Genomic DNA, 12,935 nt, shown 5'->3' on the forward strand with positions numbered 1-12,935 from the left:
ATAAAGGTAAAAGATATCGGCATAGCTCGCAACAAAGGAAAAATAAAATATAATAAAATATGTGTATAAGATGGAAGGCAACCGTATAAACCGTAGACGGAAGGCAACCGTATTTCTGAGTATTGGTCGTCTTCAGTACGGTGCAGGCAAGGTAGAAAAGAAGCATATTATCTTGGGAAAGGATCACTACAGGAGCAATGCGACCAATTTGTGGCAATAATGTTAGAAGACTCTGAGTTTTCATTTTTTTACTCCGGTAGTGATCCTTTCCCAAGTTAATATGCTCCTTTTCTAACTTGGTTGCACCGTACTGAAGACGACCAATAGTCAGAAATACGTATATACGAGTGCCTTCCATCTTATACACATATTTTATTATATTTTTTTTCCTTTGTTGCGAACTATGCCGATATCTTTTTTTACTATCAACTCGCATTTACCTTTTTGTTATATATATATATATATATATATATATATATATATATATATATATATATATATATATATATATATTATATATATATATATATATTATATATATATTATATATATTTATATATATATATATATAATATATATATATACATATAATATATATATATATATATATAATATATATATATATATATATATATATATATATATATATATATATATGTATGTATATAGTGAACATATTATGCGCCAAGTTTTTGACGCTACTACATCCTTACAAAGGAAAAAAGATAGAGGAGGGTGTAGGTAATTGCGAAAATTATGTGCAGCCTTACAAAAAAACCTCTAGTTATGAAAAAAGTATTAAGAAAACAAAAAATAGTGATTTTTAGTGATTTTTGCTATAAAACCAATGTTTAAAATATGACTCCATTATTTTAAACTGATATTTTTAACATAAATCCATATTTTCAGTTGGAGTCGGAGATTATGAAGTAATTCGTAAACCATATATAACCTATCCTCTTGATCTGTATCAACTGGTACAAGGTTCCAGAATCCTGGAGCACCGTTTTATAACAGACATTTTAAAAAAATAGTTCAAAAAAGGATCAGTTGTTTCAAACAAAAATGTTTTTTAAGTTTTATTTTTTGTATGAAGGTAAAAAAGGCTTCCGTTGAAAGAAGATTGTTAAAAATTTAGATTTTTGTTTAAATGATGAATTTTTCTTCAAAAAAAATTACTCAGAAGAATATAATTATTTAATACTTTTTTAAAAGAAATATCAAATAAATATTTTTGTAATTTGAATTGGGCTCAATTTTTCTTAAAATTTCCAATGCACTACAATAAAGATTCCAGATTATTCAGAAACTATACTTCAATTTAGTGTTCGTTGAAATTTATGTCTCAACTGCTTTATTTGTGGGTTTATAAAGCATAAAATTTGGCACACGCTGCTAGCAATCTGACGCCGCTATAATCTTCTCTACAAGAAGCATTACAAGCGTATTCTGAATGAGGCTGTAACTGGATGCATTATTAATTCACTATTGGTAACCCAACTATTAAGCTGACATACTATAATGGAAACAATGGTATATCAGGGGCTGACAAATTCATTTTCGTACAACTTTATTGTAAAATTAATATTCACCCTGTACTCGTATATTAGCACAGCTTCGATATAATTTAATAGACTAGAATATATTAAACATGATTTCAATAATTGTTATTTGAATAAATATATTTTTCGTTTTGTGGAGGTTTTATGACTTTGATGATACAACAAAAACATATCATCTAAAAATCCACGATAATTGGAAATTGATAGCGCCGTTGTCTAGATGACTAGATGGGTAATGACATAGAAAGCTAACGTAAGTATTAAATATAAAGTTAAAATTGCCGGGAGAAACAACAGGAATTAACCCTTTAAAGTGCAGAACTATTTTTTTTGTAAAAATATACTTTTGAATAGTTAAAGTAATTTATTATGTATCATTAACACGACAAAAAAAGTTAAATTTTTTTTTCTTTGTCAGAAGGTGTTAGAATATAGCTAAAGGTGTGAATTTTAAAAAACTTGTATTTACATCGCAATGGTATATATAGCGGCCGGTAAAAACAATTATAGAAATTAAGAAAAAATAAGTACGTTATTTTGTAAATAAAAATAAAACTAAATACATTAATATTTTAAATCTATTATCTAACAACTTTCTATTTACTATGGTACGGTGCAGAGCAGTCTTTGGGTAGAGCAACGTTACAAACTTAAGAAATCAAATTGCCGCGCGTTTCTTTCGTTTTAGATGAAGCATAAAGGGCACAGCGCCTATAAGTTTTTTTGGTGAGTGTGAACCAGCATTAAAAGTTGAGTTTGATAGAGCTCCAGAATTTTTTCTGAAAGTAAAAGAGCTAATCAAATTATTAGCTAGTTCACTGCAGAACTCCAATCCAGTCATAGGCTTAGCACTTGGGTTATTTTTTTTTTAGAGTCTTCTTATATAAAATATAGCTGTTTACTATTGTTGCGTCTAGAAAAAGCAAAATATTTTTACCCACCAACTTTTTGATTTCCATGCGATGGAGTAGTTAGGATGATATTGATCAAATAAATGTACTTACCCATGTATTTATTATAATCGGCTATTTCCTGTGGACATGGTATTTGATCTCTATTTCCGGTTTTGTTATCAAAACTTTTTTTTGAGCTTTTTCTTGAAAATTATATGATTGTTAAGAACACTAACACATTTTACGCGTCAGTCTTTCCATTTATACACACCTATGTATTAATATACAGAAAAACTAACCCAATCCAACTGATTTTGAGAAAGCCTTCTATCAATACACAATATTTGTTTTGGAAAATATTTTCTTTTTTGCCTAACAGTGCCACAATCAAAAGTTTTCTTTTCCAGTAGTTTCTGCATCAGTGGTATTGTGGTGAAAAAATTATTAAAGTATACGAACTAACCACGATTTTAACATTTCGACGTATGTTCTAAATCAACACGTTCTCTTAACATATCGGACGTTGATTATGTGGCTTTTCCTTGATATATCTGAAAATTTAAAAATTACCCCGTTTTAGCACATGCTAATGCCCAAATTTTAAAGTCTCTTTTTATTGGCTTCATTGCATATACCGTTTTAGTGACGTACCATTGTACGTCCTTTGAAAGCATACATGCTTTCGTTAATAGATTGTAGCATTTCAAATCACCTTGTACGTTAAAACACTGAAATATTATTTCAATCCTTTTTTGCGTCGCCAAGATTGATAATAAACAAATTTTAAAGTTTGTTTATATATTACAGATGCGTATTTTTTCGGTATTTCTTTTGATCGTTACCGCTTAATATTGCGAGTTAAATAAATATCTACTTGGGTTAATGGGAACGTTATGCGGGGAGGCGAATGATTTTTGAGGATTATAAAGTTGACACTCAGTGGAGCCTCTGGCAAAGGCAGTTGGTTTCGGCGTTGGTCCGAATTTTTCTTTAAATTCGTAATGTTTTTTTATTTTTCGTCCTTTGTCATAAGAAAATGTGTAATATGTGAAGAGTGTGCAGTGTGAAGTTTTATGGAAAGTGAAGTTAGGTTTGGGAGAGATTTTATAGAGAGCACACGCGGCGTGGGTATTTTGAAGGAACCGGCAAATTTGTTAAAAAAAGTAAACTATACTCCTATGTAAACTATACTCAGACACCATGCAACCACATGGTTGCATGGTGTCTGAGTTTTTAAGAAGCCGAGTTTCAGAGTTTGCGTCCAGTGCCCAGCTGCCATCCTCAATTTGTTTGTCCCAAGTCAGTCCAGGCTATTTCGCAGTGTAAGATGCAGTTTTTTGTAATGCAGTGAATTCCAGGACAGTTCCAACCCCAGAAATTTAAAAAATATATAACATTTATGAAATTCAGGTAGGTAACTTTTTTGTTGAACTTTTAAATTAAAAATAGACATTTTTCATCAATAACTGCTTTCATGACAAATTGAAAAATTGTAATATGTAATTATTAATGTTAGGATCTGGCCTAGCTATTAGTATTGGCATATTATGACAGTTAGCCCTATTTTTTGACAGTTGATACATACCTAATCATAATTGAGATCTTGTGTTGTTTTGTTTAAAAAAAAAGGTTAACCTTTGTGCATATTTCCATTTAAAAAGATATTTTTCATTTGTAATAATTTTTTTCTGATACAAAATATCGCCCATTAACAATTGTCAGTTCCAATCTCCAGTATCTCCAACTTCTAGTTTGTTTTATCGAGTTTGTAAACCGATAGTAACGTAGTAAGTTTGTTTTTGTTATTTTGTATTACTAGTTATATTTGTAACTATTTGTAGTTAGACAACAATAAATATGTAATTTTTTTCCCTAAAAAAGAGTATTATTTCTTTTAAAAAGTTTATAACCCTTTTTTATATTTTGTAGAAAAAAAGATCCTTTCTTTTATCCAGCAGGAAGATTCTTTTAAGTGGCGTCCTTATTTTAAATAGCTAAAGAACCTTCTTGTATTAAGTTGTTTCAGGAGATTTATGTAAGCATCCCTTTTTGTTTCATTTTTGTAGTTACCCCATTCAGTCCTCTTGTCATTCACTTATCCACGATCTAGCTCTCCAAAAAAACACTGACTAGCCGTTCGTAAACGTTTCGGTTTGTTTTGCTTACCCTATCTCTAGCCCCGTAATTTCAGTCCCCAATTTTCAAACCCTTATGGTAATACCCTAGGTGGTAGGTAAAAATAGTAATTACAAGATAAGTATCTATATGGCGTAACAGTATTTTAAAAGGTCTCTGAAAGGTGGTTTATAAGTAATCTAAGTTTGAAGAGCCTATCAAACTTATAGAGCATAGGGGTTTTCGGTTAGGGCATATTTTTATTCTTGTTTAGATGCGAAAATCTCAAGATTTCCATGAACCTTTCTAATGTAAATACTTTAGTCATACGTTCAACATGAAAGTTTTCATTGCTGGACTAGTATGACCTTATTATTGAAAGGCTGTGAAACCCCATGAATATAAGTATTCCCAAGAAAGCGTTGAATTCTTCCATATCCATAAAATAATGCGAATTCTTTTGGGTAGAGTAAAGGTTCGATTTTTTGGAAATTGTTTGACAAAAAATTCTCACTAAAGAAAACTATGAAGAAGTCGACTGGCTTTCTTAAATTAATATCAACATTAACGATTGAAGACGCAGTAAGATTAAATCATTAGAAAATGAGATTGAAAGCTTTTTCTTAGACCACACAAAACATTGATTGAGCAGGAGATTGTTCCTTTTTCTCGTCTTTAATGGCAGGAGTTAAGGAATTTGTTGCTTAAGGTAATGTTAACAGTTGTTCATCCTCGTCTTCTTTATCACAAAAAATCATCAGAATCTTTATTTCCGCTAGAATTATTTATCTTTCTTGTAAGAGTACATTGGCGCATCCTTTTTAAGTGCTATACTAGAGTAATGGAACATTTCGGCTGGCTGTCGATATTAGTAGTCGAGGTTTGTGACAAAGATCTGGAAATTGAGCTTATCTCAAGGAAATTGTCGTCTGCATTCTCTTCGCCATTAAATTCGGACAGACAATACTCTTTATCACTTAGACTGTCAGATATATATTGAAGTGTAGCTTCTCTAAGGATCGGTTTTAAGACATTTAAAAAAACATATTTTTTCACATTGCAAACAATGCCATCAAACATTATCAGAAGGCGAATTAACAATAATACAAATGGTCCCTCTCAGAGAAAACTCGGACTGTGATCCGAATTTATCACTTAAATGTAGAAAACATATGCTATTCAAAGAGCCAGTACTTATCAAAAAAACATAAATAATATAGGAAAACGGAAAAGAAAAAATAAACTAAAAACATGGATTTACCAAAAATCTGTACTTCGTAGAAAAAAATGTTTCAAACAAGAACTAAGATGATTTTGAACAAAAATGTTTGTTATTGTTTTTTGTATAGAATGAGCCGTTTCCTCAGAAACAACGCTTAAAATGACCGGCGATTTTGAATGTCAAATACGCTCGCGAAATTATTTTTTTAAATAAAAGTTGGAACTCGATGCTAAAAATTCGATACCTTTTGATCGTAGTTTCCTATCAATAAACTCATAACAAGATTTTTAAAGATAAAGAGAGCAGATTTATTACAGTTTTTTAATTTTGCTGCAAATAAATTCAGTTTGAATAAAGCTGTTAAATAAATAAACTTTGATCGGAAGTACGAGAATCCCGGTAGGCTGGTGAGATTCACCGACGAGGATCTCATCAGGATGGGGCAAGAGGAATTCCGGTACGAGGGCCGGTTCATTCTGAAGCATTTGATAGAAATCTTTCCTGATAATACTAAAGAATAGATCCGTCGTACTCGGGCTAAGCCAGAATACCAGGAGTTCCTCGAAAGTCTCAGGGATTAAGAGCGACGTACGAATCGGTCTCCGAGTCCCATCGCTGGACCTTCTAACACCGAGACTTTCGTTACCTATGCCTCTTCGAAAGGAGAACCCTCGCCGGTGAGAGCACTAGCTCAGGGTGAATCGGACACCCTCTCGTCCCCCGGGCTCAACAACGCGGGTCAGCACGGTGACATCCCGCTGTCCGCTGATGTGCAGAACCCCGAAGTTGATGAGCAAGTTCTGTTGAGAGACCGTGAGACGATTGCCTCTTACAAGAACGATTATTATAACAACGATGATTCTCATGAGATCAATAAAATTTATCACTTTTGTGGATCTATAATCGATTATCAATAAATAATCAAAATCATAATCTTCAAATCATATAGCATAAAATTTTGATTTTGAGATTTGCAACAAATATAAGGCATTTAAAATATGCATAAAAACACTTAATTTAAACTTTCACCTTACAAACGATCTAAAACATTTAACTGCTTTTTTTCGATTCCATAGTACGTTTTCGGAAACTACACAACTTCAGCTGTCATTTGTTGACAAAACTTAAAATAGAAATTTTTGTTATAGGTTTTCAATATTGGGCTCTAACAATAAAAATTCCAACGCAAACTGTCAACAAAAGTAATATATTCCATTGGTCTCATGGAAATCGTAAAAAATGGCAAAAATCGCGCAACGTTTATTTATTCAACAGCTTCATAAAAAAATATTTTATTTGGGACAAAATAAAAAAATGCTTCCGAATATTGAATTTGTACCGTCGAGTTAACACAAATTTTATTTAAAATTGATTTTGCGCAGGTAACTAAGAGAACTCAATACCTTACAAAGAAATATCGCCAGCATATTGGAAAACAAGATCATCCTTTGACCACAGAGGTACTAGCACGACCAGGAGGACATCCAAAGTTACAAAAAAATAACCAACACCAAGTAAGTCAATGGATATATTCGTTTTCTGTGTCTTGCTAGTGCATTACAAGTCTCAAATTGTAATGTAAAAGAGCTTGTGTCAATAAAATATGGCAATGGACTATTTCGAGCAACCATTCCCCAAGAAAGATTTTAGTTTTTAATTGTAATATCAAGTTTTTTCTCGTTTATTTAATCTAACGAGAAAAGCTTTTTTCTAAACAAAACTATTTTTAAAATAAGACATTGTTTCTTTTTGTTTTGACTACATACAACAGAAAAAAAAATATTTATTATTAAAAAAAAGAAAAAAGGGTTTTCGAGACCCGAGTATAGGTTAGATGAACGAATTGTGCTGTTCTAAAGTTAAAAGTAAAGAGAAATGATTAAAACTTACCAAAAATTTCTCTCGCAGAGCGACCCTGAAAAAATATATTAAATTAATAGGGCGAACAGCATACATAACGTAAAATGTATTCAAGCGTCACGTGAGTGTAGCACGTGTTTAATCATTTTCTGAAATTTACTGACATTTTTGGTAGAGCGACGTTTTAGCGAAAAGTAAAGAAATATAATGAGAAAATCGATTTTTCTTGTGTGTCTCGTTCGCCTAGCTGTAAATTAGGAGGATATGGGACAGAAGGTCAGATTTATTATCTTTTATAGAAATACTAGAATAATGTAAGAGCTTACATGTCTTAAGGATTTTATGGACAAACTAAATTATCGGTTTATTACAAAGATTGTTAACCTTCAAGAAGTGGCATTTCGCCATTGGCCACCAGCTTAAGTTCAATTGAGTGTATCTTTTAACAAAACATATTTGAATAACCAATTCTCTAACTATTCCTCTACTGATCTTTTAGAAATAATTTGCAAGTATCCAATTTAGGTATAATAAATAAAATATTTTACCATTCTTGCCTTTATGTTTTGTCACATTTTCAAAATAGGTTTAACTAAAATTTATGATGGATATGGATGTTGTATGCAGTTTGAACTTGAGCTTCGTCTGCATTAGTTCAGTTTGCCATTTGTATGTTGAAATGGCTTCGAGTGGACAATATATAAATAAAAACTAAAGGGCAACACCAGGGCCAGTCGACAAAATTAAATGCCACTAACTCAACAGGGTCTGAAAAAACTTATTCTAGAAAATGACTCTGAGTATGAGATTAATCGTAGTTCAGAAAGTGATAACGATGTTTCGGAAAATTTCATGGAGTATATTCAACATGATGCAGACTTAACTCAAGAAGATAATGACAGTAATAAGGATTCATTGAATTTATCACCACTATGAGCTACTTATTATTAACTAGGCAAAGGTAAAGTTACCAAATGATCGAAAGTACCATCGCCTAAAAGTTAAACTCGAAAGTTCAATATTATAATACACTTACTCGGTTGCAAGGGAACTACAAAAAAGCCACAAGGAAACTAAGTTCCTGTAGCTGGCTGTATACCATGTATCACAAAAAATTTATTGAAATCCTTTATAAAAGGTATATAATTAAAAAACCCAATCAGGCTATATCATAAAGGCAAAACGTTTTTGGAATCCATATTCCATCATCAGTGTTTAGGTGTACATGTTTTTGGGCCACTAAATATCTGAGTAAAAACCCGTTAAACGTTATAGGTTAAAATTAAGTTTACATTATTTGATCTTATATATAAATTTTAACTTTAACATCTTAATATAACGGGTGATTCATTTAGAGGTACTTTTTTTGGTGAGGATTTGATTGGAGATCGTGCATGAATACTGTCGAACTGACATTTCGCTTCTGTTTAGTATTGTTTGACATTTCATGATGAAAAGACTTAGCCCGGCACAGCGACTAGAAATTATTTAGTTGTATTTTGAAAATGGGAGCTCTGTGAGGAATGTGTTTCGTGTGCTTAGAGCAATCTATGGTCCACATAATCGGCCTACCGAACGTACAATTCGCTTTACGATTAGTAAGTTTGAAACTTAGTTTTCATTATTGGATAACACGCGAACAAATAGACCATATTTAGTACGTACTGAATTAAATATAGCGGCGGTAACAAATAGTGTACTCGAAAATAATGAAGAATCGATTCGTCGCCGTTCTCAACAGCTTGGCTTGTCATATGCAACAACTTGACGTATTTTAAGTAAGGATCTTGGTTTAAAAGCATACAAAATTTAATTAGTGCAAGAGCTGAAGCCGACCGACCTTCCGAGTCGTCACCGTTTCAGTCGATGGGCTCTCGATAAGCTTTCGGAAGATCTACTGTTTTCGAGAAAAATTTTGTTTTCAGGTGAGGCTCATTTTTGGCTTAATGGGTACGTTAATAAATAAAATGCCCGTATTTGGGGTGAAGAACAACCCAAAGAGGTACAAGAGTTGCCATTAGACCCTGAAAAAACAACTGTTTGGTGTGGTTTATGGGCTGGTGGAATCGTTGGTCCATATTTCTTTAAAACAGAGGCCGGCCAGAATGTTACTGTAAATGTAGACCGTTATCGTGCCATGATAACGGACTATTTGGTACCTGAAATTGAAGCTCCTGGTCTCGGCGACATTTGGTTTCAACAAGCTGGCGCCACTTGCCATACAGCCCGTGAAAACATGGCTTTATTGCTAGAACGATTCGGTGAACAAATTATTTCACGTTTTGGACCAGTGAATTGGCCGCCTAGATCCTGTGACATGTCACCTCTAGACTCTTTCTTTTGGGGCTACCTAAAATCCAAAATCTACATGAATAAACCAGATACGATCGAGGCATTGGACGCCAATATTACTCGAGTTATTAGTGAAATACCAATCGAAATGCTGGAACGAGTCATCGAGAATTGGAACTTCAGAATAAACCAACTTAATCGTAGTCATGGCCAACATTTAAAAGAAATTATCTTTAAGAATTAATTGTAAATAATGATTCTTTTATATGATAATAAATATTTTTAAACAAAATTTATTTTTTTCATTGTTTTTTCTTCGAAAAAAAGTACCTCTAAATTAATCACCCTTTATAAGGTCAAATACAAGCTCAAAACATGAACACCTAGACACTGATGATGGAAAATGGATTCCGAAAACGTTTTGTCTTTATGATTTAGCCCGATTGGGTTTTTTAATTATATACCTTTTATAAAGAATTTTAATAATTGTTTTGCAAAAAACGTTAAAACGTCACTAAAATCATTCTGTTTATTTTTTGATCATTAGATTTAGTTATAAAACTAAATTTTCCAATGAATTTTCGTAGTACTTGGTAAATACCAATTCCGAAGTCATCCAGCTTTATGGAGATCCAAGTCCTATGGCAGATGTAAAAAGACTACGATGCTGAGAAAATCTAGAGAGTAAAGTTAAAACAAATTTATTTGCTGAATACCAGAAGGAAAGAATATATGAATTAGACCAAAAATTAAGTAGCTAGATGACGTAGAAAACAAACTGTAAGCTAAATCTAAGAGGATGAATATAGTGTAAAAAGGTAGTGTGTTTAATCTGATTTTGTAATTATTTTTCTAGCTTTGATAAATATAGTTTTTATGTTGAATTAGTACCTAACATTACTGTAAGTCTAAAAAATGGTAGCAATGTTTTTAATATTTTTGCGGTTGATGATTTGAAAATTTACGTAGAATAATTAAAAAACATATATGGGGCACCAGGAGAGAAATGTGATTAAATAAAACATAGTGATTAAATAATAAAGTAATTATTATTTTAATATGAAAAAGCCACAATTTAACTTTAAAATAAGTTTATTGACGTTTCAATTTCCACTTCGGAGAACGATTTCCGAGAAACTTATTTTAAACTTAAATTGTGGCTTATTCCCATTAAAATATTAATTAAAATAGAACTTAATTAACTGTCATTAACTTCTCTAACAAAAAAGTTTAAAATTTAGTTCTCCAGAATCTTCATCACTATAAATATCACTTTAACCGCAAAACTAGGTTGGCTACTTGGTCTGAAAAAAGAGAAAAAATTGGTATTCTTATATATAAATGGCTAGAAATATATTTATTATCTTTCCAAATTTTTTATACAAAAATACGAATCTAGAGAAAAATCGCCAGGTGAACTTTCCCAAAACAAGTACTATCGAAATCACCAGAACAAGGTATTAAGAAACATTGTAGATCCATTTTATATACGAGATGTCAACCTGCATTCTGACCTGCATCTCAAAAATATCTAAAAAATCATAAAGAGTATTTGCAAAAAGAAATAAACAACAATATTATGATCACGTACACATGAAAGCAATCGTAAAAGGGCTCAATATGAGGATGCCCTTTGAGTAAATTAAGTAAATTACTATAAAGCACGGTATAGTCTTTGTGTGTGCATTGTTTGTTAGTATTAGAATATTAATATGTTTGAGTTAATGACACGGCATTAGGTAGGAACTTAGTTTTACAAAAAAATTCGTAATATGCGGTAATAATAAGTTATTGTTATCATAAGGCTCATTAGTGAACTTTGACCACAGTGATATTATGAAGCACAATATAGGTATTTCATTGAAAGCATGCAATAGTTTTTTATAATGTTTTTCATCAAAACAATGCTAAAAAGTAATAAGAGCGTAGGCGCAAAATTTCGGGTCAATGCTTTTTAAATGCATTCATTTTTTTGCAATCCTGAGAAAACTAATAGGTAATTTTAAAAAATTTAAACGCAGAATGAAAGATAACATTAATATCGAGGGCCGAAAGTCCCTTAGAATAAACAAAAAGTTTTTTTAAGTAAGATATTTGAAATTAAAAATCACAATAAATTTTCTCTTCTTTTTCTCTCCTGTAACTTAGTAAAATAAACATTATAGAAGTTTTTAGGGACTTTAGGCCCTCGGCAATAATGTAGTCTTTCATTCTGCGTTTAAATTTTTTAAAAATATTTATTAGTTTTTTGAGGATTCGAAAAAAATGAATGCATTTAAAAAGCATTGGTCCGAAATTTTGCGCCTAAAAACTTAAACACTTAAAATTGTGTGAAGACATCAATAAATTAAAAACACATGGTTTTAGGTTAGAATTAAAAAGTGTAGATCTTCTTCATTTGACCACCATATTTGCAATGATAGGAAATCAGCACTCAGCTTTTTTAAAAATATGATAGTGAATAGCATATTCTTGATGCAAACGATTGTGGAATAGACTGAATTTGTACTTGCATTTTTGCCATAGTTTCATCGACTTGTTACATGGCATTACGGGTTGGTGAAATAATAATTTTTTTTTAAGTGAGTCTTTTTCTTTACGATTTCGGTCTCAAAATCTTCTGGCTCTTGTACAATTTAAAAAAAAAAATGAAAGCATCTTAGGATGAGTAGAGACCGGTCTCTGCTTATATATTTTGGAAAACACTTTGGAAATACATGGATTTATATTTATATGTGGTATATGGATTTTCCATTATTTTATAGATAGCATTATTGTTAACCTTAAAAAAATTGCAGTTATGCCACTGTTAAATTAAGCGTAGCTGTTCGTCTGGGAGACTCTAATTTGTAATAAGTTATTGTCAACCAATGACGATGATGAGAATGATACTCTGTTGTGCCTGGCCATATACTTTCACTATCAATAGTAGATTGATCTATATCATTCTGTAAAATATTTTCATCTCCACTTTCAGAGCTATATCCTCTT

At 31.5% G+C, this 12,935-nt stretch overlaps 1 protein-coding gene across 1 annotated transcript in view; it reads right to left on the reverse strand.

The window, feature by feature from the left end:
• Positions 1 to 12,935, reverse strand: part of LOC140445484 (octopamine receptor beta-2R-like) — an 853,944-nt gene that overhangs the window by 611,309 nt on the left and 229,700 nt on the right. The window contains exon 2 of the mRNA XM_072537530.1: positions 7,683 to 7,707. The gene's annotated coding sequence lies outside the window, so the exon portion shown is untranslated. The remainder of the gene's footprint in view (positions 1 to 7,682; positions 7,708 to 12,935) is intronic.

Source organism: Diabrotica undecimpunctata, chromosome 7, assembly GCF_040954645.1.
Source record: "Diabrotica undecimpunctata isolate CICGRU chromosome 7, icDiaUnde3, whole genome shotgun sequence".
NCBI classification, from domain to species: Eukaryota; Metazoa; Arthropoda; class Insecta; order Coleoptera; family Chrysomelidae; genus Diabrotica; species Diabrotica undecimpunctata.